The sequence below is a fragment of the Lissotriton helveticus genome, chromosome 10 (genome assembly GCF_964261635.1).
Source record: "Lissotriton helveticus chromosome 10, aLisHel1.1, whole genome shotgun sequence".
Lineage (NCBI taxonomy): Eukaryota > Metazoa > Chordata > Amphibia > Caudata > Salamandridae > Lissotriton > Lissotriton helveticus.
Window position 1 is genome coordinate 675,512,918 of NC_136071.1, and position 23,377 is coordinate 675,536,294.

Here is a 23,377-nt window from a genome sequence, read left to right on the forward strand (position 1 = left end):
TATACAAATCACTATTATGATGATAGGTTTCAGTATGTACCAAATGAAACCCTTTCCTAGGTTGGCAAACCAACCTCCAACTTTACCCATTCCATGACCTACTTTTTCCCACACATTTACCTGTGTCAAATCCTCAATCTCATGATGAATTTCAGTGATGTTCCGTATATACTTTTCTAGAGGTTTTGAATTGTCTGGAATGTAAGTACAACATTCCTGAACCTTCAAAGCCTTACAGACTCCTCCCTCTTTGGCTAACAGAACGTCTAGAGCAAGTCGGTTCTGAAGAACCATTGCCCTTATCGATTGCATCTCTCCCTCCACCAACATTAATGATCTAGCAGTACTGGCGGACAACCTATCTACAACTGTTGCCAATCTTCTAATCTTGACATCATTCAGTGCTATCCCTAAAAGAGGAAACATAGCACCAAATACGTCTCCAACTACCTCCTCATCGCTTACATCCCTTCTTCCTCCAGCTTGAGTTCTTCCCTCTATAATTTCTAGATCCTTAGCATGGTATATTTTGGGGAAGATAATTGCTAAATAACATGATCCATACCAATTATCCGGCAGTTTCACGTATGCATTTCTTCCACAAACAAAATATACATTCGGGATCACCTGCATCTGCTTCAAGAAATCCTTGGTATAATATTCTAATTGGAAAGCATGTTCACAAGTTACTTCTCCCACAAACACATTCTCATTATAGGTTTTACCCCTATATATACACAGTTTCCCTTTTTTCTCTCGATCTAAAGCTATTGGGCCATTACTACCCTTTCTTTGGTGTGACCTTTCTTCCTCAGTCCAATCTGTTTTCCATTGGCCTGAAGCTTTTAAGATCTTCTGTCTCCTGTACCGATCATCCACCTGCCCTATAAACCTTTTCTCAATTTCTGACACTTTACAAGTCAAATTATTTCTTCGGGCATGTGAAGTATCTAACGTTTTCCAAGGAATGAAACATTTCTTTAGTCTATCTTCACTCTTATAATAATCCCACTTGTTCATGTGCTTGTAGTTTGGAACTTCTGGTAAAACAGCATCAAAATTTGAAAAATAATATTCAAAACCATCACGTTCATAAAATATACTAAGCAACAAACTACATGTGATTCCATAAGTCAATGGAAGATGATGATATCTAATACCTTCGTCTACAGAGGCTGGCAATTGCATACACACGTAGCAATCTTTTGCCTCCATAGCATCAATATATTCATAAAGCAATTTAGCATATGCATTTGATTTTAAATTTCCCTGTGATTCATCCACATGCAACCTACGAGTCTCTGCTGCTAGTAAAGCTTTATCTTTCTCTGTATTGTCCCCCCTTTGACCAGCAGTAGTAGGTTTCTGTATCGATACAATTTTTGCTTCCTTTGTTGCCTTCCCTTCATTTTCATGTCCCACTACATATGATATAGTAACTACTAAAACTATAAGGAAAATTACTCCCACTAAAAGTGTGCCTACTATGCATTTTGTCTTGCGGTTTGGGTTGCCGGCCTCCATGATCTCAGGATAGTGTAGTTCTGATTTTCTTTCACAACACAAAGTCTCTTTTCTTTGCCTATTCAGTCTTTCCGAACCACACCTGGAAGCTGATAATCCCTTCCGCAAGATCAGTCTTTGAATTCTATAGCAACAGACAACCCTAGCCCTTCTCCGTCCACTAATGGGAAGTCCCTAAATTTCTTCTTCTTCCACTTGGCGCTAGGTTATCTTTCAATCTGTTTATTTACAAAGTCTTTAACAATCTGGAATGATACGTGTTCCAGCGGCTCTAATCACGTATCATAATATTTCCAAACCAAGAATGATCTCCTCGGGTGTTGGCCTCATTGAACAAAAAGTCGGAAATTCTATTCTGTTTAAAACCAGTTCTCTTATCCTGCTCAGATAAGGAGGATTAGGAATAGTGAGTGTCAGCAACCCTTCGACCTCCACTCCGGGTATCAACAACACTACTTCCAATGTTATGTTTGGGTCAGTACTGGTCAATGTCACTTCCCTCACCCTCCCGGATCTCCGTGCACTGGACATCTGCAGCTAGGAAGGTCCACTCAGGAGTAGCGTATCTTCTGCAGGGCACTCGCACCCTCCTCGTTCTTCTCGGACCTTCCTGTTCCTGTCTTTGTGCACCTTCGTCCAGATTCAAGTCTTCAGATATAGGAGCAAGAGTTCTCTCCGGAGTTGGCTTCAAGCTCGGCCTCTTCTTTCCTTCAGGCCAACTAGCTTCTCCACGCCTTGTTCTCCTATTTCTTGTCCTCACACTCGGTTCTTGATCACTCTTGTCTTGATCTGTGTCTGAGCCGTATTCACAGCAACTTTCTCCTTCAGTGGCAACTTCAGTTTCACTGTCGTCCTGTCTTTCTTCTTCTGGATCTGTAGCACTCCCAACTTCTTCCGACACCCCCACAGCTTGACTGATCCCCTCTAGTGGTTCACCGTCCACAGCTGGATTTTCATCTGTGAGAGGAGCTGTTTCTTCTAAGGGTGCTGGAACTCTTCGAGTATGGGAAGCATGAATCCAGTTTGGCAGCCCTCCACACTTTACAGCAGTATTCGTTATCAGGATTATTTGGTAGGGCCCCTTCCAACGCACGTCTAGGCAGTTCTTCCGGACGTGTTTCTTCACAAGCACCCAATCACCAGGGCACAAGTCGTGACAAAGGTCTCTTGAAGATGGAACTTCAGCAGCCTGCACCTGAAGAGACACAGAATGAATGACATCAGAAAGTCCCTTGCAATAATCCAAGATCAGGTCATCTGTAATATTCAACAAAGCTGTAGTTGGAACAGACGGAAGTCTCATTGCCCTCCCCATTAAAACCTCATGCGGAGAGAGACCTGTCCTCCTGTCTGGTGTGCTACGCATACTCATGAGTACCAAGGGCAAAGCATCAGGCCAGCTTAAGGACATCGATGAACATACTTTGGCTATTCAGGACTTTAGAGTTCCGTTTATCTGCTCCACGATACCTGAAGCCTCTGGTCGATAGCTACAATGCAACTTCTGATCAATATTTAATGCAGAGCAAAGCATCTTCACAACTTCGCTGTTGAAATGAGTTCCTCTGTCTGATTCCAAGGAGGTCGGCACCCCAAAGCGCGGGATCAACTCCCTAAGCAATAACTTTGCTACTGTGAGTGTATCGCATCTGCGTGTAGGGTATGCTTCGACCCATCTGGAAAATATGCATACAACCACCAGAACATACCTGAGGTGGTTGATTTTTGGCATCTCAATAAAATCTAATTGCATTCTGTTGAAAGGCCCCCCAGACCTCCCAATGTGACTCATTGTAACTGGTGTTCTTTTCCCTACGTCCAATTGCTGGCAGGTGACACATCTCTGGCACACTGCTTCTGCTGCAATCCTAAACCTAGGATTATACCAAGTCTGCCTAAATAACCTCAGCATGGCATCCCTTCCTAAGTGTACTGGACCATGTATCTGTCGTGCCATTGGACTCACTAGTTCATCAGGTAATACTGCCCTTCCATCTGCTGAAACCCACAAATCCATTTCACTTCTCACACAACCTGCTGTTTCCCATACCTTTTTCTCAGAATCAGGTGCTTTCTCTTGCATGTCTTTTAAATCATCCCAAGTATCAACTGTTTCTAGCATCATGTTTAACTCTGTCTTTTCCTGAGTCCCATCTACTTCCACTTCCGTGAAAGAATATCCTTGCTCCGCACAGTAGCGAGCAACTTCGTCTGCATATCGATTACCTTGCGACACAAAATCTGTATTTTTGGTGTGGGCTACACATTTAACGATCGCAATTGCTGCTGGGCCTTGTAATGCTTCTAGCAACAGTCGCACAAATTCCCCATTTCGAATAGGCGAACCAGAGGAGGTCATGTAACCTCTCTGAGACCACAATTGCCCATAATCATGAACCACACCGAAACCATATTGGCTATCGGTATAAATGGTGACTCTAATTTTGCTACCTGCTAAACAGGCACGTGTCAATGCAATGATTTCGGCTACCTGAGCGGAGTGTACTCCTTCCAGGCAAGCGGCTTCCACAATTCCAGTAATGGTGCAAACAGCATAAGCTGCTCTCAACCGACCAGTATCGTCTCTTAAACATGAGCCATCAACAAAGAAAATTTCATCAGGGTCAGTCAACGGCTCATCCACAATATCTGGTCTTGGCTTGGTGCATAGTTCAGTCACATCAAGGCAATCGTGATCTTCACATTCTTCGCCTTCTATATCATTAGGAAGTGGCATCAATGTAGCAGGATTCAAAACAGAGCACCTCTTAATGGTCACGTTCTCCGCAGCAAGAATAACTTGCTCGTAGCGCGTGAGCCTATTATTGGTTAAGTGCTGTGTCTTGGTCCTGGTCATTAACAGTTCTACAGAATGAGGTACATACACCACTAATTGGTGTCCCATGATGATATTTTCACACCTTTCAATGCTGACACCTGTTGCCGCAACGGACTTGAGACATCCGGGCAACGCTGCGGCTACCGGATCTAAAGTAGCCGAAAAGTATGCAACTGGTCTACGTGCATTTCCATGAGTTTGTACTAAAACTGACAAAGCACAACCCTCTCTTTCGCGGCAGTAAAGTGAAAATGGTTTTTCGTAATCAGGCATCCCCAAAGCTGGAGCACGGCACAAGTCCTCTCTCAGCTGTAGGAACGACATCAAACAATCCTTGTCCCATGGTACCGGATCACTCACCTCCTTGTGCGTCAGTTTTTGTAAGGGTTTAGCTTTCAGGGAAAAGTTAGCTATCCACTGTCGGCAATAACCAACCATTCCTAGGAACATCCTGACTTCTCTCTGTGTCGTAGGCGCATTCATCTTCATTATCGCCTCTATCCTATCTGGTGACACCTTGCGCTTTCCTTTTTCTATCCGGTGACCCAAGTACTGTACTTCTGTCAGACAGTACTGCAGTTTGCTCGGAGATACCTTATGCCCATTTTCAGCTAAATGATTCAGCAAGGCGATGGTATCTATCTTACAAGCTTCTTCCGTTCCTGACGCAACAAGTAGGTCGTCTATGTACTGGACCAGAACCGAGTTCTGTGGCAGTACTAGACTTTCAAGATTTTTCTTTAATAGCTGGTTGAAAATTGATGGGCTTTCTGTATACCCCTGTGGGATACGACACCATGTTAGGACACGATTTTCCAGCTTAAAAGCGAAAAGATACTGGCTTTCCTCATCTAATGGAATTGAAAAGAAAGCCTGACAAAGATCTATCACGGTGAACCACTCAGCTTGGAATGGTATCTGAAACAATATCACTGATGGATTCGGTACCACTGGACAACATGAAACAACTATGTTATTAATCTTTCGAAGATCTTGCACTATTCTAAATTTCCCACTAGGCTTCTGCAAACCCATAATCGGGGAGTTGCATGGACTACCCACGATTTCCTTCAGTATTCCCTGTTGAATCATAGAGTCGATTACGGGTTTTATTCCTGCAATCGTCTCCGGGGTCAATTTGTATTGAGGCGTTCTTGGATATTCAACATTTGGTTTTACCATGATCTTCACTGGTTCTACTCCTTTGATCAATCCTATCTCTTCTCCAGTAAAATCCCATACCTCTGATGACACTGTATCTCGTAAGTCCCGAGGAAGGTCCTCCACAGTCAGGGTAGGATACAGTTCTACGCATACTCTCGAATTTGCAACTTTAAAGGTAGCATCATCGTCTGTAGTCTGTACCTCCACTCCCTGAGGTGTGCAGTATATTGTGCAGTTCAGTTTGCACAATAAGTCTCTTCCTAACAGACACACAGGACTAGAATCACATACTACAAACTGATGTTCATTGGTGTAGTTTCCTATTTTCACTAGCACTGGTTCCGTCAAAGGATTAGTCATTCTCCTATTTGCAACTCCTACCACTTGAATTGTTTCCCCCGACATTGGTAGATCCGGAACCACTGCCGATCTCAAAGTTGATCGAGTAGCTCCGGTATCTACTAAGAATGTCGTAGGACACCCTGCCACTTCAGCCTCAACAAACGGTCCTCTTTGATCCACCTCTAGAACTGCCCCGAGGGTACAGTCCTCCTCTCTACTTACACGTCGTCCCGTCAATGGATCAACGTAGTAACACTCTTTTTCGTCTATAAAAAGAGGCATTTGTCTATAGATCTTTCCCCCTGTCGTAATCTTTGGTGGCTGCGGGAACTGGGCTCGTGGAGCCGAAGTCCCCCCTTTGGTCACCTTACTCTTTGGCACTGTCACCCTTTGAACTGGAACTTCTTGAACTTCCTCCTCCTCTACTTCTAGCTCTCCGTTTTCAGGGTTATAGGGACACTCGCGTTTCCAATGTCCCACCTGGTGACACTGGTGACACTTTGTCGTTTTTTTCAATGTAGCAATGTCTATTCTAGGTCTTGAGTTTTCCTCGCTGTCCTTATTCTGACTATTTGGTTTCCGTCCCATTGTCCCTGTTCCCTGTTGCTGCTGTCCACCCTTTCCAGCCGACTGCACCTGCACCATCATCAGTTTCTCCTTTAGTTTCTTTGCTTTGGAATCTATTTCATCACTGCAATACCTTGCGTATCTCAAAATTTCATCCAAAGGTTTGTTTTGCCAACAAATTAGATGTTGCTGAATCATCAAACAAATATCAGGTCTCAACCCCAAAACGAACTTCGATACAAACTGTCCTATATCTTTGGGATCCATTACATCTAATCCACTGTATTGTTTGAACGTTTTCAGCAATCGCTCATAAAACTCATGAACTGTCTCCTTGGGTTCCTGTCTTGTTCGGTCTATTTTTACCCAATCTATATCTTGTGGTGGCACCTTCTCCTTCAGCCATGTCATCACCCTATCATATTTTAACATTACGGTTTCTGACGGTCCATTAGTACGAGCATCCCTTTCTGGTTCTGCAGTTGGCCATTCGACACTAACCTTGCATGCTATCCACAAGTCTCCTGGGACCACAATGTCAAATAAGGTGTTCAAATCAATCCACAATACTTTTGAAATCTTGACAAACCTCTCTACCTGCTTGTACCACTCTACGGGATTTTCCCTTAACTTCGGAAATGAGTTGGTGAATGCAGCCAAATCTCCCCTACTCCAGGGCACGTGTACATAACTCCCATTCGCTACTTCTCGCAAAGGGAATGCCTCCATCTGCAGTAGCCTTCCCTCCGGAGACATCACATTCGCGCTCCGCCTAACAGTTCCCTTTTTGGACCACCTCTCTTCCCATTTGTCCAGATCTCTCCATGCTCTTATTCCTGTGATCAGTTCCCTTATGTGTGTTTTTAATCCAGTTGTCCTCCTCTCATCTAAGTCCTGATCTGAATAATGCAACCTATGGTTACCCTGCAATGCCTTTGTTCTGGACAAATCTACCATATACTTGTCTGCCAGTTCAGACAGTTTCTCATAAGTTGCTCTTGCCTTCCGAGTAACATCCTTTGCTATAAACAGCAGCTCATCTTGTTCGTACATGTCAATCCTTTCTGAAGGCATCACACCATCAATTATCTCGTCCAGGTCAGATTTTAAGCTGATCACATCAAGTCTTTTGGCTTTTATCACAGCTCTCAGTATGCTATCTCTAGAGAGTCCATTTACATCTCTCCCATCACAGCTCTGAGTCCTACGTCTGGGCTCAGGCGTGTTATGGGGAGTCCTCCCATGCTCCCATCTCTCCAGGTCCCATGCAGTTCCATCCTCTCTGGGTATATAGTGAAACACTTCTCTATTTCCCATAGTCCCACATTTCCTGTTCTGCCTGGTTTCTCTAGGTGCATGGTAAGACATTCCATTATTCCCCATGTTCCCACAATTCCAGAGCTGTACGTTATCATCAGGTGCGTGGAGAGTGCACTTAAACCTATCCCTGTACTCTCGTGTCCTTTGGTCTCCCTCACTTTGAATGAGACGAGACGTCTCTCCACACTCCGTACTTCTGTCTTTTTGCTCCTGTCCATTTCCGCCGTCAATATGACGTGTAACTCCTCTACTCTCCTGACTTTTACCGTCCCACTCCTGACTGCTTTCGCTAGCCCCGCAGTGAGACAATATCCCGTTGCCTCGACTTCCCCATTCAGCTTCTGCTCTTGACCTGTCGCTCGGTGTTTCTGTGGACTTATCCCATTCTCTCAAGTCTGCCCTCAACTCTTTATAGGATTTCGGCCGTGGTCCCCTCAGGTCCATCGGTCCTCTCTGACCCCCCTGTTCTGTTACGGGACTCACTGCTGAATCCAATGGGGTGCTCCACGTTATCGGTCCTGGCAATTTCCTCCAGGCGTTTGTCATGTTATTCCTCCTTTCCATCTCCACTCTTTCTCTGTCTAGTCGTACCTGTTCTTCCTCTCTCCCTTTCTCTGGGTGATAAACCGACACTATAGGACCTATGGTAACGGGTACTTGAAGAGCATCTGGCAATCCATAGGACTCAACCCTCTCTGTTGCTGGCATCTTCTGAACCACAACCCTTCCGACTACTCTCTGTACAGGACTATGTTGAGGTGTCTCCTCACCTTTGGTAGGTACCCAATTCGTTATAGGGAGTGGCCTATTCCCTTCTATGTCAACCCTATCTTCCCTTGGGAGCTCAGTACCTTCTATCACCCTATTGTCCGGAGGCGGTCTATCTATCAACAACCTATTTATTAGGCCATCCTCCGACTCGCTCTCGTCATCCTCTTCTATGGGTCTCTTTTCTCCTGTAACCTCTCTCACTGGGTACAACTTATCCACTTCAATCGTCTGTGCCCTCCATTTCTTGGCTTCCGCATCCCATTTGGCATCTTGCACTGCCCTTACTGATCGCCTTACCCTTTCCTGGCGCCTGTTCTGATTCCTGTCGTGCGCCGCCCTAATCCACGCATTAAGGGCCTCAAACTGTGTTGGTCTAGGCAAAGGTCTCAATGAGGACATAACTGCTTTCAGCTGATGCAACACTTCTAGTCTAAACGTTCCGTATTTCGGAAAGGTCAGTTCCTCATTCCCTTCTGTAATCTTACTCCAAGTATCAAGCCACAGTATAGTATGCAATCCAACATTCGTTGCCATATAGTGAGCTGGTGTACCCTCTGGCGGTGCCTCTTCCCCGTAATAAGATTCTCTTCTTTTTCTCTTAAAGATCGCTCTCAAACATTTAAAACACTTCATGTTCAAAATCTACAAAATTTCTATTTTCTCCGCGTTCGTTTACTTCCTAATGACAATCCACCAATCCCAGCGCGGTTCTCGCTAACTGGCCTATCACAGCGCGGCTTTCGCTGATGTCACACCAACCGGCCTATCTCAGCGCGGCTTCACACCAACTGGCCTATCACAGCGCGGCTCTCGCTGACGTTACTTGTACCGGTCTATCACAGCGCGGCTTCACACCAACCGGCCTATCTCAGCGCGGCTCTCGCTGACGTCACTCGTCCCCCTTCGCAGCAGTTCCCCTCCTTTCTCCGCTCGTCTCCCGGTCATGCATGCGTCCCATTCATACTCTGAAAAATGATTACTTCCGACCAAGCGATCACTTTCCTTGACTGTACGCCCACAGTCTAACTGTAATTGTCACCTTAACTGACGAAATGTCTTTCCGTGTATGTCCAGACAATCGCCTTAACTGATAGGTTACTTACACGCGGTAACTTTCGACCTGCGTCCGTTACCCACACACTCACTCTTGCGTTCCCCCTATCTCGGTCCTGCGGGCGATCAATGGTACCTCATGACCCCCTTTACTCTGGTCGACAACTACTCTGGATGTTCGATACACCCGAACCACTTAAGCTCTTCCCCGAACTTAAGATTTTCCCCCAGCCAGGTTGCGCGCGTTCACAACCCTCTCTCACTCACTCTACAGGCATTCAACTCCGCATGACATTACAATACAGATACAACACAAAACACCGCAATCTGTCAACGCATGACCCTTGTTATACTCACTCTCGTCCGACCCTGCTGCTTTTCTCTCGCACCATCAGCACCTTCTTCGGCAGGCGACTCTTCCGCTGCTCATCTCTCGATCTCTAGGGACCTTGGGGTAATCTTAACCTAGTCTAGATCACCTTCCTCTAGAAGGTAACCATCCTTGTCTGCTACCAACTGTTACGGCGGGATTTCTGATCTATTTCTATAGGTCTAGATCCCAACTCAGGTCGACTGAACCGTTGATACCTGTCATAGAGTAAAAGGCAATCCACTACTAGGTCAATCAGTTAAGGACTTACACCACTCTGAAGAACCACCTACTACGAATAAGTTTTAAAAGTTTATTATAAAGCCAAAGTTAACTGGAGATACAAACATCTCAAAATAAGGTTCAAAAGATATACTGGTATCAATACAAACATAAATTTTCGAAATGCTCTTAGTCGGCAGAAGAATATCACCAAAACCAATTCAAAAATCATCAGAGTTGCAAGAATAGACACAAGCTGTAGCTTATGAGTCATTTACAGAAAGGAAGAAAATCCAGATTAGACTGTCCCTACACTAGACTAAGTGACATCCCTACTTAGTAAAATCTTAACCTAAAAAGGTGTCAGCCGTGGTGACTTCCAAAGAAGATCACTCACTTCCCTTAGTCTTCGTTGTAAATCGATGCCTCGCAGTTATCCTATCTGCCTACCCATCCGCTCTCTTAGGTTCCTCAGACCATCTGCCCTAACTCCACCCAGGGGTGCTGTCCGTAATACAAAATCACATTTACAATAGAAACGCCCTTTAGAGACGCCCCTCACGTGGTGTCAGTTCTGGCATTTTCCATGCTGATACTCCTCTGGGCCCATCGTTAACGTTGACCTTGCTTCTCAGGCTCTTCTCCGGCAGGACGGTACCCCCCAGGAAATTCCTGAAGCCTCCTCCAGGCCTGTGCCTGGCTCCCTGAACAAAACTCTATTCATCACTCTCTTGATTGGAACCTCCTCGCACCTGCAAACAGACACTTGTACAGTGGGCCCCCAAATTCCGGCCTCCACCACATCTTCTAAGTCGTAAACCATCGAGCAGTCTCTGCAATTTAAGCTTAACATGACATTCCTCTAACTAACACATGCAGATCAAAAGAAATGTCCTTATCTATTCAGGCCTATTAGAATTACATGAAACGGGCCTGTGCACTCTATAAACATTTAATTTCTTAGTCTAAACAATATTCTAACTCATTACACACAATGGTTATATGAAACACTTCTATAAACATATATTTCAGTTCTATGATCAAAAATACTTTGAATTACAACGACATTAAAATCCATATCATGTGCAAGTATAACAGCCCCTTTCATTCTCTGTGAACTGCCATGTGGCCTACACATTTCTACGTTTAGCAATATTACATTCTCCTCTACAACAGCCACATAACATGGGATTTCAACATCATTCTAACATCTCTACATTAGCTTTTCACACTGATATATGCATTCTATTTTAATTAAACACTCTTATGTATTTTCACTCTATAAATTCGACACTCTTATGTAATCTTTACTAAACTAATGCAACGTACTTGTAAATATGGTACACTTCTGATTTTTCTCGATTTGCGCTCTCTCACCTTTATTTGTTCCCACCCAACAGAAAAGTTATAGTCTTCACTTCTGTATATTGCCAGAGTCCTACTTCCTTTCTTCCAGCAGGTGTGTGGTGATGAAGACCTTGTGCAGTAGCTCTACACGAATATGGTTAAACTCGTTCTACCTTTTTTAAAGTAATATCTCATCGGTGATTAATAGTGCAACATGGCATTAAATTATATTCTACTATGTGCTGACGATAATGGGTGGTTTTAAATGAAGAAATATTGTCCTGAAGCTTGCTGGTAGTGCACAAAGTAATTGGTTGGTGAGTGGCTTATTTTTTCAGAAGTAATAGGCACATATTTCCTGTTCACACTGAGCTATGACAGCAAAGTGTTCATTGTTCCTAGAGCTTTGTGGTTTACTTATCTGTTTTTTAAACCTGATGCAGTTTTTTGTTTTCTTTCATAACAGAGTGGCCGATTAAATAACTCCCGGAACGAGGACACTAATTTTGTCCTTTTGTTGTAGATTTTGTGTTGAATTTCCCCCCCCAATTATTTCATGCCCTCAACATCCGGACTAACTTTATGAAAGACATGAAAGCTGTGAATAACAGCAAATAATAACTACCATTGGCAAAAGCTGTAAATCCAATTCTGCTCACAAGCCACAAGTGCTTGCTAATATGGTTATATTTGTATATTCACTGTTGGTCACACTTTAAGTATGACAGCCACAGCCTGAGGGTGCTCAACACTACAACATGCCTTTACCATGAATGTTTTTACCACATTTATGCCTTAACCACAAATGAATTTGCCACAAAAAATGTGTTTTACAGGTAAGTATGAACCCAATATTTTTCCCATTTGTGGTGGATTACTATATTTGGCTACTTAGATGCAGAGTAAATTCTGTACACAGTAAGTTTTATTAATTTATTTATTTTCGTTTAGGGTGGGAAATGTGATATTGTATTGTTTGTGGAAATAATAAGGGATTGTTATTTGGAATTGTGTATTTTATGTGTAGTAATTGATTTATTTGAACATTGAGTTAAATTTGTTATTTAAATAATTTATATAATATTTTATTATCTCAATCTTCATTATTTTGCAATTATATTTAGGGCCACATTACGAGTTGATACAGCGTCAGATTCCCCGCCGCCTAGTTGGCTGTCTGCCCACCCAATTGTGATGCATGCTGTTCAATGGACAAAAGACTGCTGAGGTCCCATCGCCACCGCCAGGAAATCTCTACTTCCGTGGCAGCGGGATAGGCCAATGCATCTGTCAGAGTGCAGACCGCAGTTTTTCTACCTGCCCAATCATGATGCGCCTTTCCGCAAACGTGACTGTGGTGGTCAAACCTCCACACCTGAGCTGGCAGATCATAAGGGATATAAGGGACAAACTTACCTTCACACTTCCTGTTTTGCAATGGAGCTGAGCCTGCACATCCTGCCTCTGCTGCTGCCAGTTGAACTCAATGGCAATCAACCCGCATACGTATCACGACCATGATGCCCAAATGGAGAGCATGTGTAATATTTAAAACGCGGCGACCACTGTTTTTGTACATTTGTTTATGTTTTTTCACATGAACGTCACCATACTATGGAACACCTGGTACAGAGCTAATTAATTCAACGCCACCCCACCGGGACAAATGGCCATCACCCTTGATAAACTTAGCCTTAAGTACTGCACATTCGAATGCATGGATACATGGATGTTAGAGCCACCATCACACCCCATGTTGAAATAGACAGCACATATTAAAGCAGTTTACAGACATGTAGCACCATGATTTAAAATAGGTCTCCTTATGTAGTTTTGCATAATCTTTTGAAATTACAGCTGGTTGCTCCCTGAGGATGGGTAGTTACCAGAACTGCATCAGAACGAAAATAAAGAGTGTATATAAATTGATCAGCGGAAACACACGCTTGATGAAATAAGAAATTGTTTGAAAAAAATGTTTGGAAAAATTAATAAACATGAAGAAATGTTTTGATTCAACTTGAGGTTTGGAATTCTTCATATAAAATTAGGAACCTTCACAGGACCCAAGTTGTGCCTGGGGGGACGCCCCCGATTGACGGGTACGCACAATTGTAAACATTATTAATGTAATCATTTTAGTTTTTAAGCATAGTTTGTAATTGTTGAATGTGTTTTTTTTACAATTAATTAGTGATTTATGATTTAGTAGCCTGCTGGGTTTGTAGGGGAATAGGGTGGGAAGGTATTTAAATCATGCATTATTGCTTTTTTTGTATTTCATTCCTGTATGTTAATTAAATATTTAATTAATGATTGTAAATTAAATATTATTTAATTATTTGAGTGTACTTTATGGTATTTAATATATATTACTTTTTTATAGCTAAATTAGTGTTTTATGGTTTGTAAGGGAATTGGATGGAAAGTAAGTTACATTTTAATTTGTCCTATTATTTTTTATGTTAATTGAATATTTAATTAAAATAATTACATACTTTTTTATTGTTTATATATGTGCATTTTCTGTTGTTTTTAACTAATTGATTAGTTAGTTCAATCAATAATAACATTTCAAAAATAAATTTGATATTTATTATGGGTTTTAATTTTATTTGTATTATGCAATAATTATTTTAATGCTATTGTTTTATTTATAATGTATTATATTTTTGGGTTGTGTTTTTTAGTTAGTAGGGAGGAAAGTGATGCTTTTAAATAGATTACAATATTTTTGAATTATTATTTATTACATCACATTTTTTTATGTATATAGTGTGCATTTTTATGGTGTATTTTAAAAACGTTATGTTGTTAGTAATTAAGGGTCTAATTACGATGTCAGTTCCAACTGCGAAATTAGGATGTGACTTCCATTATTCAATGGGAGCTGTTGTGGTGGGCTGAAACCATTTACAGCACAAGCTCCCATTGAAAAATATAAGTTTTTAAACAGCCCTGCACTGAGTGGCGGGCACCTCACAGTACCTGTCACACAGTGCAGTGATGCACAGGGGGCAACTTAGGTGCCCCTCAGGTCGAAATGCAGAGGGTCCGAGGGACTCTAGGGGCCCCCAAGTCAGTTTCTGACCGGGTATCTCAAAGTCAGTTTCTGACAGGGTATCCATGTCGGAAAGCCGACATGGATTGGCTGTCGGAAACTGACATCACAGTCCCGATGGCGGAAACTCCGTACTTAAGAATTGGAACCACATCGGATTCTCCGGCAGATTTATACTCCGACCACCATTATCATAATATGGAGACTAACACTTTCTCTTTCATTTTAGGATTGGAGTGGGAATGGTAAATCTAACCCTTTAAACATCCAACACTTTCCCTACTGTTTTTTAGATTGCAGTGGTAATAGTAAACTTAACCTCTCCAAAGTCCACCACTTTTCCTACATTTCCTTATTTTGGAGTGGGAATAGTAAATCAATCTTCCCCAAATTCTAACAGTTTTCCTATATTTGCTTAAACTGGAGTTAGTACTTAATGTGACTCCTCTGAAGTCCAACACTTTTGTTAGTGTTGGTTATTTTTTATGGTTTTTATTTGATATTCTGCTTTTTTAATATTTTTCATATATGTTTGTTAATTTTAAAGTTAATGCTTTGTATGATTAATGTCATTGTTTAAAATGCTGTTATGATATGTATATATTGTCTATAATCAATATTATAGATATATTTATTGCTCTATTATTTTTATTTATTAGTTAACTAGTATTTAAAACTTGTTTTACATTAATTTTCCTTTTTGAATTTAGGTTAATTATATGTTTTGGATATGCATATTTTAGTTGTGTTTTACTTTTAGGTACTGTTAATATAGGTGATGTAACTAGAAAATAATTGTTTTAATATTTTTAAAGTATATCTTCATTTTATTTATATTACTTGAAAACAATATTTACTTTTAATCATATTGTTTTTGTAGTTTAATATTTTAAATACATTACTTTTAATGCTAAATATATACAACTTTCGATTTTCTTGAATTCAATTATCAATATTCTGTTCAACAACAGTTTTGACACGATATTTTGGTAGTTAACATAGTATGTAAAATCTATATTTTGTAAGTTATCATTTTCATATTCTTGTGTCACAAAACAATATTGTTGTTCATGATATTTTGTCATACAACTTTTTGCTTGTGTGTAATAGCCAAGTTTGTTGGGTTCCAGTCAAGTTCAAGTTCAAGAATTTATATAGCGCACTACTCACCCAGAGGGTCTCAAGGCGCTTGGGGAGGGGGTTCATTATATATCGAATAGCCAGGTTTTGAGTTCTTTTCTGAAGGAGATGTGGTTCTGTGTAAGGCGGAGGTGAGTGGGGAGTGAGTTCCAGGTCTTGGCCGCCAAGTAGGAGAAGGATCTGCCTCCCATGGTGGATCTTTGGATACGCGGAATTGCGGCGAGGGCTTGATTGGAGGATCTCAGTTGGCGGGTGGGTGTGTAGAAGGATAGTCGAGTGTTGAGGCATTCGGGCCCTTGTTTGTAGAGGGCTTTGTGTGCGTGGGTGAGTTGACGGAACGTAATTCTCTTGTTGACGGGAAGCCAGTGGAGGTCTTTCAGGTGGCCGGTAATGTGATCTTGGCGAGGGATGTCTAAAATGAGTCTCGCTGATGCGTTTTGGATGCGTTGGAGTTTTTTTTGTAGTTTGGCTGTGAATCCGGCGTAGAGGGTGTTTCCGTAATCTACTCGACTCGTGACCAGTGCGTGGGTGACAGTCTTTCTTGTCTCGGAGGGAATCCAGCAAAAGATTTTTTTGAGCATACGAAGTACGTTGAAGCAGGAGGATGAGACGCGTTGACTTGTCTGGTCATCGAGAGTGCGGAGTCTAGGATGAAGCCAAGGTTTCGTGCATGGTCTGTGGGTGTGGGTGCTGAGCCTAGAGCCGAGGGCCACCATGAGTTGTCCCAGGCAGAGGGGGATGATCCCAGGATGAGCACTTCCGTTTTGTCTGAGTTAAGTTTTAGGCGGCTGTTTTTCATCCAAATGGCTACTTCTTTCATGCCTTCGTGAAGATCGGTTTTGGCGGTGTTAGGGTCTTTGGTGAGGGAAAGGATCAGCTGGGTGTCGTCAGCGTAGGAGATGATGTTAAGGTTGTGTTGACACCCGATGGAGGCGAGTGGGCTCATGTAGACGTTGAAGAGGGTGGGACTAAGTGATGATCCTTGTGGTACGCCGCAGATGACTTTGGTGGCCTCTGATTTGCATGGGGGAAGTCGGACTCTCTGAGTTCTCCCAGCTAGGAACGAGATGATCCAAACCAAGGCTTTTCCTTGTATGCCGATGTTGTTGAGGCATTGTATGAGGGTGCGGTGACAGACAGTATCGAAGGTGGCGGAGAGGTCTAGTAGAATGAGGGCCACTGTTTCTCCGTTGTCTAGTAGTGTTCGGATGTCGTCTGTGGCTGCGATGAGGGCGGTCTCGGTGCTGTGTTTGGCTCGAAAGCCGGATTGTGAGGAATCGAGGGAGTTGTTGGATTCGAGGAAGGTGGCGAGCTGACTATTGATGGCTTTCTCAGTGACTTTGGCAGGGAATGGGAGGAGTGAGATGGGGCGGTAGTTTTTAAGTTCGGTGGGGTCTGCTGTGGGTTTCTTCAGGAGGGCGCTGACTTCGGCGTGTTTCCAGCTTTCTGGGAAGGTAGCGGAGTTGAAGAAGCAATTGATGACATCACGGAGGTAGGGTGCGATGATGGAGTCAGCTTTGTTGAAGATGTGGTGGGGACAGGGGTCGGTTGGCGAACCAGAATGGATGGAGTTCATTAGGCGGATGGTGTCTTCAGTGGTGATTGGGTTCCAGGCGCTGAGGATGTTAGAGGGTGGTTTAAGTTCGGAGGGGGGTAAAGAGGATTGTTCGTTGGTAATGTTTTTGAAGCTGTTATGTATGTCAGCAATTTTGTTGTAGAAGAAGGAGGATAGCGAATCGCAGAGGTCTTGGGAGGGAGTGATGTCGTTTGAGGCTGCGGTGGGGTTGGTAAATTCTTTAACGATGTTGAATAGTTCCTTGCTGTTATGGGCGTTGTTGTCGAGTCGATTCTTGAATGCTGATTTCTTGGTGGATCGAATCAGTTGGTGGTGTTTGCGGGTGGCTGCCTTGAAGGCGGTCAAGTTGTCGGTGTGTAGTGTAGCTCCTATTTTCCCAATAGGCTCTGCGCATTGGAATAGTACCTACAGCAGTAAAGGCCTAGACCAGACGTTAACTAGGTCTACTACTGTCGATACTAGACTTAATTTTTGGGTTTGCCAGCTAAGCTCAGAGTTCGCTAGAAACTTTCTCGAATGTTCAAGGAAGGAATTAACTCCCCTGATTAGACAAGAAGGGATTTAGTTTCTGACAACCATAGAACATGACAACTTTGCTCTCCCCTAATCAAGAGTCAATCTCGAGAGTCGTGTGAGCACAAGGCAATTATTTTACTCAGTCAGTACGTGCATTCTTAGTCTCATCAGAATGTAGAGAAAAGGAAGAGACGGGCGTGTTCAATAAAAAGGTGTTATTTATTGATCAGTCTCTTTTCTCATACATGAGAAATGGATCGATATTATTGCAATACTTATAGTTAAGTAAAGTGCATACATTAAAAGCAATAGTATAAAATAATACTGTAAAAACATTGATATGGTTTCTGAGCCATATGATGTTTAAAACGATTAAAATATATTTACATACACATATACATTTGACTAAACGTACTCAACTGGTGTTTCTAAATACGCCTACCCCGTGTACCTGACCTAAGTCTAATGCGTGGGCGGGAATAGAAAGTTACAGTTTAAGTTAAGTTTGTTTTTGCCAAGTGAATAACTAAAGAATTCTCTGTGAGGGGTTATTCAGTTCTGTACCTGGAATTTAGGATGGATGAGGAATAGTATCTCTTTCTCTGCTCTCGATATTCCAGGCTGCCTGCGAGGGCTGCCCAGAAACGCCGGTGCTGGGTCTCTCGGCTTGAGATAGCAGCGCGTCTCTCAGCGCGTCAGGAAGGCGGGGCTGCTGCCAGCGGGGTCTGCTTCTGCTCTCGGCTTCGGCAAGTATGGCTGCTCCGTCTTGTCACCACGCGTGTGTTTGCATAGGGCAAGGTCGGCAATATTTATACCTTAAAGGTGCCGAGATTGACGTAAGGATGGACATAGATACGTCAATAAAGATGTCATACGACTTGCTCGTTAGCACATTCTTTACTAAAGTTCTCTGTGAAATCAAAACAATGGCCGCACGGATTATCCAGGTTGTCATAGGTTTGATTTGTTATGAGAACGTCGTATGCCTTATCAGGGGCTGGAGGAATGTCGCTTGTCTAATTAGATCTCAAGCGTTATGACCTAATCAGATAACACGTTCCTGTGCCGTAGTGTGACTGCGTCAGATAACGGTATCTGCATCATGGGGGTTTTCTTGCCTCATGGGCTGACTGTTAGTTAACTTGATAGTTAGTTTAACCAGAATAGGGTCAGGAATAGGGGGACTGATTCAGAACCTATAGAAATACACGACACCCACTCCACGCTAACTATGGTCATATCTACTAATCTATGCATAGTATAACATAGTACAACATACTATAGAGTATAGTGTATACCTTACCACCCCAAAATACATAAATGCATTTCGAAATTTTCAAATATACTGAAAAATTGCAGTCATATATATTGTATGCACTTAAGCTATGAATCAAATGCAAAAGTAAACACGCATTTTTATGCATTATTGCTTATTGGTATATGAGAAATACACATGAAATGGCTCTTAATATGGCTATACAGAAAGGAAGTTCGAGACCATTTCATCACATAATAAAATATTTGTGAACATACCAGCGAGCAGCTAAAGTCTATAAAGTATCTAAAAATAGAAATTTTAGTTCTCTAGGAATAGTTTCTTACTTTAAGCAGAAGATCAGTGTCCCGGGAAAAAAATATGTAGAAAAATATTTTAAGGGGCTTGCTGAAAAATATTGCTGTCCGTGAGCTGGAGTGAAATTGTTCATGTAACTTTATTTTTAAAGTTGAAGGCCGAATTCAGGGAACGCCGTGTGCGAGTTTACTCAAAAGTCTCTATTTCTGTTCTGGAGAGAACATCATATCATTCAGGCTTTCGAAAAAACTGTCAACAGCTTCATGGGAAAGTTCCACTAAGTCGGAAATAGGGGTAACCATGCATTCGTGCGCATGATTGTCTCCATTGACATTCTGATTCGCATTGCTGACAGAAGGTCGTACCTGTTCGATGTTGCTTTCATCTTGAACTTCACTACTCTTCAATCGTAGTGGTGAAGATTCCAGGAATGCCGTCATCAGGATTGGCAGCCTTTGAGGGCAGCACAAAGCGTGAACCTTGGTAGGAACCAACAGTGTATCTGCATCCACTGGCGCATCCGATTGTAGCGTCAGACAGGTGTCTAACACGCATTCTTCTCCGCATAGCAGACACCTTAGTACAGGTAAAACACACCTTTGCCACATTGGTCGAAATGATAGAAACCAAGTCATGTTCAGGTCTCTAAGCCGGGAGAGTCCCAGGATTTTTGATATCCGGTCCCGGTATCCAATGGCTAGGATCGTATCTTCCATTGTCGCGAGAGTTTGATCTGTGACATGGGTTGCCATAACGAAAAATAAGGACTAGGAATAGGATTCCTGCAATTAGTCCCAGGATCAGGGGAAGTCCGCCAAAAATCGAATGGACGAAATCTGGAAAAATACCCAGTATGGCTTTGAATGGTGTTAATGCCATCTAAAATACTGTCTTAAATACCTTTGAGACCCCAGTGGTATCAGAAATATTTAAGATTTCGCTCAGGATTTCCGCGAAATGTACGGGGGAATTAGTCGATAATAATGTATGTATCTCTGCAGTCGTCCTTGCGACTTGTAGATCATACGTTTCTTTTGATGACGTGAGCCTTGTAGGCGTCTGAAGAAGCACTGTTTTCATTCTGCTTAAAGTATCTATTCGAATAGAAGTAATTTTCAAACTGGGCCATGCCCTTGCCTCCCTGTCTGGAAAGGAGCTGGGGAATAAAGAACGTCCACAGCACTTGACCTTCGCCGTTGTAGTTACTAGATAAGGAGTCCCGGGCATAAGACTGCAACATCTGCGGTCTACAATAAGAATGTAACTCCCATTATAGAGTCTTTGAAAGAATGGTTCTATTTCAGTTGCAGGTGCGCCTTGCTGGTGACATGAAAGGTTGTATGAATTCCCTTCACAGGCTCCATGCAAACTAATTCCGTTACACAGAAGCGTGCCGCTTAGTGACATAGCACAATTGTTGCCACTAAGAAACACTTTCTGTCCTTTATTACTGACACATGCATGTGAATAGGGCAGGTTCCAAGTTGTTTTAAGGTACCCTTTTCCCAATTTCTCGTACATGCCAGCCTGTATATATTTTTGGCAGTATTGAAACCTGAAGGTTGAGATTGGAATATTTATGATTCCGTGGATTATCCATTCACTGACAGGTCGTTCTGACATTGTCAACGGTAATCTTTCTAGTTTTTCAATGCTCAAGATTGTATAATCAGCACCCTTTTGCGCCATACCGATTTGTCTATCAGTAAGGTTAAAGATTTGGAATAGTGACGTTGTGTTGATTAAACGCCAAGGCACATAGCCTGAACGCAGATTTTGTAACGTCCAGCCAAGCTGTACAATGGAACGCAATTGTGACTGACCATGTTGTAATAACAGTAAGTCTTGCGATAATATATCGATTGCTGAAGACACAATGCTGTCCAATGAAAAAATTCTGGAGGACAGAGTCATTAACCCATTGTCCACTACAGAAAGTGATTTTTCCAAATTAATACGGTCAATTTCCCGTATTCTTTCTGCTGTCTCAATTTGAGTAACCTTCCAGGCCTCATTGTATGCTGCATATACAGAGGCTGCTATGAAACGCTTTTGACGCTGTTTGCGTGGTCCCATTATGAAATCACGCAAGTCAGCACCATCAGTAAGTAAAGTTAGGTGTTGCTTAATTTCAGGCAGTGTGGAAGTTTGTAGCCACTGAAGGCATAATTTGCCCACACTGTAGGTTGTTATTATCCCTGGGTGATGTCTTTGGGGATATCTAGGGTCTGGCCTGGTCATTTCGAAACCCTGTGTTTTATTCAGGAATCTATCTTGACAGTTATTTGTATCTGTGGGCCAGATCAACCATTGTTTCCAATCAGGATGTGTTCTGTTTTGGTTTAATATATGGTTTACGTCTATCTCTTCATCTGTATCAGAGTTATTGCTAAACATTGTTGGCTTTGGAATAGACGGTTTATTTAAATCTTTGATTTTGGCAAAACCAAGACAGGTGGTTTGTTGAACAGTGTCATTTAAAAATATCATTTGTTCTGGGATCATGCAGGCTCTTAACAAAGCTTCTATACCCTGTACTTGCCATTCTTTTGTACCCCAAACACTTTTCAAATCAACATTTTTGTCCCAATAATCAAATCCAAAAGTATTCATTTTTTCAAAGAATGAATCTGAATATATCAATTTTGTGTTGGTTATCATGGTTTTCATCCCTGTCTTGTTTGACAATTTAAAATAAAAAGTTTCAGCATTACTTGTGTTAAAACCTGAAAAATATGAATATTTGTCATAAATGGTTCTTGAGCTCCCTTTTGGAGGTGTAGCACAATGTTCCCATTGATTATAATTTAAAACATTTCTAGGTTGTGCAGATTTATGCAAAAAATGGTTACCATAATGGTTATAGCAATACATACTATCATAATTTGTAGAACCTTGCAAATAATCATGTTTTGTAAATTTAGCAGACATTACTAAGTCAGACATCATGTTGTTAATGCTTTCGAAGTCCCAATCATCAGCAAATGAGTTTGGTTTTGCAAAATCACTCAATGAGATCTTGATTTGGTGTGGATATTTCAGGATCTCGACCGGACCATAAATTTCATAGTCAGTGTTGTCCCAGGCTACCCCACCAGGTATCGGATTGGCTGTGAAGTTGGCTGAAGAAAGTTCTGAAGAAAGTTCTCTTTTCTCGACGTGTGAAGATGTGTGTGGTTTGAGGATCAAGTTGATGTTCTGACTTGCTGTGTCCATTTTAGCATATTTTCCCTCAATGAAGCGTCCCAAAGTAAATACCATGATGAGCCAAAGTATGAGGATAAATGCACCAAAACCCACCCAAAATTCAATCCATGGAGAAACCAGATATGTTTCTTTCAGATGTTTCAAAAGTTCCTTAGCTTTGTCTTTAAAGGATTTTGATGATGGCTGTGTCTTTGATTCACTGAAGCCGTCAGAGGAATCATCGAAGTTGATGAAGTAACCGGATGCAGTTCTGTCAATTGTTCCAATTGGTTCAGGATTTCTGTTTTTTGCATTTTCACTTGGTACTTCAGTATAGATTGGTGTGTCTCTGCTAAATGTCTTTATTTGGGTTTTCAGAGGTCTGAGTTCTATTGCATTGTTGCATAGTCCTTCTTGTTCTTCTTTAGGCGTTTCAAATGTGATGAGCCTTTTTGTTAGGACCTCTGTGCTGGTAGCAAACCTTGGTGTTCTGCTACTTATTGGGAGTCCACTTGGCCTACTGTTTGTTATCGGCCACATGTTGTGGTTTTACCAGGTCGATGGATACAACTCGGTTCTCCTTTTTTCCAGCAAGTGGCGGTAGTACAACTGATCTTGTCCCGTTGACAGACAAGACAGGAACTGCTTTTCTGTAAGAAGGCCCAAATTCCTTCTTTACCGCGATCTTCTCCCTGACTAGATCCCCGACTTTTGGAATCCAGACAGGTCTTGCTGGGACAGGTGGTGATTCTTCAGTGGTCGTTGGCTGTTGTTTCAACTGTATGTTGCTCAGGTCTTTTCTTGTT